This window comes from Nilaparvata lugens, chromosome 3 (genome assembly GCF_014356525.2).
Source record: "Nilaparvata lugens isolate BPH chromosome 3, ASM1435652v1, whole genome shotgun sequence".
NCBI classification, from domain to species: Eukaryota; Metazoa; Arthropoda; class Insecta; order Hemiptera; family Delphacidae; genus Nilaparvata; species Nilaparvata lugens.
Window position 1 is genome coordinate 89,067,028 of NC_052506.1, and position 4,895 is coordinate 89,071,922.

The following is a 4,895-nucleotide window of genomic DNA, read 5'->3' on the forward strand; positions in this document are numbered from 1 at the left end:
TATAAAATATTTGAACAATGAATAAATGGAAATGAAATTATTTTTTTCTAGTGAAATTTTATAATTGATATCTCCATATTTCACAATATATGTATTGCTGACTGTATAATAAGATGTTAACAAATTTCATTTTATATTGATTATATACTTAGAAATAATTTTCATGTGTATTAGATTGTATTGATAGCCTAATCAAAATTTTCTTTTTAGTTTATAAGCATTTTAAGATAACAGGTACAGCACAGACATCAACATTGAAATAATTATCACGTGAATCTCGAAATCGACAACAAGTGAACGCCATGAAGAGTGTTGAGAACATTTGGGTGATTTTCGAACTAGTGTGACTCATCTACGCCAATATCTACACCAATAACTACGCCAAAATCTACGCTGATGCCTACACCAATAACTATGCCAATATCTGCTCTGATGTCAATATCTACACCAATATCTACGCTGATGCCTACACTAATAACTTCACCAATATCTACGCCAATATCTACACCAATATCTACACCAATAACTACGCCACTATCTACACTGATGCCTATGTCAATATCAACGCCAATATCTGCTCTGATGTCAATATCTACACCAATGTCTACACCAATATCTACGCTGATGCCTACAACAATGTCAACGCCAATAACTACGCCAATATCTATACTAATATCTACACCAACAACTACGCCAATATCTACACTGATGTTGATATCTCCAAAGCATACGCCAATGCTTATTGCTGACCTTGTATCTCAAACTTCAACACTACTACATTACCTGGAGCTAATTGCCATCCATGTTCACGTTTGCAACTTTGAATTCAGAATAACAGTCACAGTATCATGGAAGAATTGATTCAAAAAATCCTCTCCTAAATTATTCCTGTATGCAGAACTCTAAACCTTGAACACTGAAAATATCAAAAAACCAAACCTTACCTAAATTAATCCTCACCTAAATTAATCCTCACCTAAATTAATCCTGTATGCAGCGTCTATCTCTTTTCCAAAAAACGAATTACATTGTCATTTCAAGCCTGAAATGTACATTGTATAATTACAAATATGATACAAAATTTACGTGACTCTGTATCAAGTTTGGTATGCAGCCGTCTACTACAAGCATGAGGCAATGCTAACTGAGATGTCACCTGTATCGAGTTTGATATGCATCAGTCGACTACAAGTATCAGCCCAACACTATGTGCATCCAGATCAGCCCAACACTACGAGTATTCGGATCAGCCCAACACTAACGTCATCACACTGGAGTCACACTTAACTGAAAATCATACTGAGTGCCTTAACAGACTGTTTTCCAAAATTTGCATCGATAAAATCAACTGTGTCAATAGTGAAAGAAATGAACATTTTTTGATTTATTGAAATTTTATGTGAAAATTAAACGTAACAATTCATCAATTCATTTAAAAAAAATAATAATAAATTTTTTATTCAACATACTAAATTTTTTTATGCAATAAAAATTGAATTTTTCTATATATTAAATTTATGTGCAATTTCAAAAACTATTCTTCATATATTAAACTTTCTGTTGAGATATTTTCCTTTAAATTATAAAGCTAAATCAAAAGTAATTTTGATATTCTATACCTTGAAATATTGTTTGAAAACATATAACAAATGCTATTGATGAATTTTTATAATAATTTTCAATATTATAGGACAACATGTAATGTTTTTATAAAAAAATTGTTACTGTTCTCGAATTTACAATTCAAAATTTTCCATTTGGGTCAATGTAATTTTCTCTTTAAATTTTCAAACAGTAAAATTTTTTTATATCAAGAGGGGGGTATTTGTAATATTACAATTTTTCTCGATTGGAATCGAATCTTCAATTCGAGATCTATAAAACTTTATAGTAAATATCAGAGTAATCAATTACGGACAACTTTTTGACTGAGAATTTATTATCGTAAATGATTGTGTTGCATGTTCAATGGTATCACTGAAAAAACAAACTCTGTAAACAGAGTTAACAGAATTAACAGATAATATAGAGATGATATATAAAAATTTAAAATAATAGTTTCAAAATAAAGTTTCATTGAGAACAAATATAAAATGTGAATTCTAAACTTGTAATTTATAAATTTTTTGGTGACGTGTCCGTGACATCAACACTGATTTTGAGATGTGGTTTTTGTCCTGACTTGTAGCTTGGCTAGCTTCTCTCTAAAAATATGGATGGCTGCGTGTGTTGTAATTTTGTGCTCTCTGAATATTTTTCTGTTTAAGTGAATTATTAATGTTTCAAATTGAGTTTTGAACAGTTTATAGTGTTCTATTTTGTCTATAATTTGATTTGTGTGTATACAAGCCTATAGCCATTGTTTTTCAACTATATAAACTGGATAAGTATTTAGCTTGTAGTGACTTTGAATGCTTAAACGTGTGAGATATTGTTCTTTGTGTATTTGTGTAGTATATTGCCAAAATTCTTCTGAAGATTATAAGTTCATTTGCTCTAAAAACTGGATTTCTCATTCATAGGCGATAGATCCATCTATCCATTCATAGTTTATCAAGAATCTATTACATTGGAGCCGATAACTATCCTTAGGTTAATAGGTGTGAAATGCTATCCAACCGATTTAGGAGAAATTGGTAGCACGGCAGTTCACATATGATAAAAATATTCATCAACATAACACAGAATACAGCGAATAACACAATAATACAGATAAAAATAAAGGAATAATTATTATAAAAAATCTCTTATCAAGGCTGTATCTCGATTATTTTCAAAAAAGTTCGGAGGTTTGAAAATCATGAAAACCTATTTCCAGCATGATTTGACAATCGGTGATCAAAAGTCCCTTTCATATTTCATTGTTACCAAGCTGAATAGGATTTTTTATAAACTAGGAATGGATGAAAAATGTATGTATGTATCGTCAGGCCTTTTTTCTCATTCGAATATATTCATATGAGAGAAAGATATCGAATTCACTCACTCAGGATATCCAGAAGGTGGCAATACTAAATCGATAACTTGTTTAATAAGTTTCTTCTTCAAAATTCTATCACTTGACGTAGTTAATGTGAATGATGGAGTAGCATTAACCTGCGGAAAATTAAAGAATATCACGCAATCAGTAAATTATCATCAAATGCGACGATATTTGAAATTTTAGGACACTGTTTGTATTAAAATATTTCATTACTCCATTAACCACCATGGTGTTCGTTATAATCTTCCTGTGGATGAAAATTGTGAAAAATGAATGAATGTGTTGTGTAAGAAATTCTGAGTCAATGAAAATATTTATTATTTATTAATAAATGATAAATTATCGATAATATACAGTTTCTAGTTTCTACCCATGACCGTGTCTCCTGGAAGATATTGATTCGAAACGCCGACCCCACCTCAGTGGGAAAAGGCTGAGAAAAAGAAGAACGATAAGAAGAAATAGAAAAAGAAGAGGAAAAGGAAAAGACAAAGAAGAAAAAGAAGAAGAACATAATACATAGTTTTTAATAGCTTATGATTTTTTCTTGTTTATGAATAACTCTCTCATCATATAATACAGTCGAACCTCTCTATAACGAACCTCCACTTAACGAAATCCTCTACACAACGAATTTTTACCTCGTCCCATGACATTTTAGAGTTTTGGCTGCTTATTTACCTCTATTTAACGAATGTCGGACCTCTCAACAACAAAGTTTTCTTTGACTTCAACATACAAAATGTAGTGTTTATAGGAAGCAGAGAGTCATTTTCAAAAAAAAGTTCAGTTTCAGAAGAAGGGTAGTTTCAGAATAATGGACTAAAGGACTAAAAATAAATGGCAATTCAAGTACGAAGAAGATAGGGTGTTAGACAGTCAATAGAGGTTGAAACACGTGTCGGAAATTGAATGCAAGTTACTGGAAATAGACTTCCAAGAACTTGTCATTCGTAGACCAGGCAGGTAAACGACTGGACTTTCTTATCTTTGCTTTTGCCACACATTTCAATTGTTAGAACTCGCCATTCATAGATAAAGGAACGGGAATGCTGGATTTTTCCATCCTCCCACCATTTACTTTTGTTACACATTTCAATTTTGCTGGTTAAGTTACTGTACTCAGTTTCATTCAGTTTCTAAAAAATCGTGATCAGATTCTTAAACTAAGTGTTGCTAATGATTTGCAACATTGCAATGCAAATTTGTACATTTGATGATACTGATAACCGGTGATAAAATGGGTGACTTTTATGCACTAGAAAATTCCATTGTCAGGGAATTTAATCAATGAAAAGGCTTTAGAATTTGCAGTATCATTGGGATACAGTAGCTTTAAGGCAAGTGAAAGCTGGTTAGAAAAATTAAAAAACGGCATGACATCGTCCAAAAAGTGATATCGGTTGAAAGTGCTAGTGTTGATATGTACCCTCTTGTGAATTCTGGAAAGAAAATGATCTTAGAAAAGTTCAGAAAACGTTCTCAGAAAATACTGTATTATGAGCCAAAAGACGATTTCAATGTTGATGAGAGTGGTATATTCTTCAAATGTTTGGCCAATAAGGCACTAACTACCGCCCAAATCATTTTAATTACCGCCCTTGATATATTATAAGATCCATAAGAGTGTGGCAGTTTTCTTCACCGAGCAACCTCTCAATAACGAATACCTCTCTGCAGCGAATTTTTTCTCCGGATAATCATCTTCGTTATACAGAGGTTGCTCTACTATCATTATTTATCGATTAGCATTTGAATAAATGCAATTCCTCATCAATTTCCATATTCAAATACACGTTATAAACAGCTAAAAGAAAAATAATAACATAGCCAGGCTTGACAGAACAATAATGAGCACCGCCCCATCTATGCAAAGTTTGATTTTAGATTCCTAATTATCAGGCTTCAGATA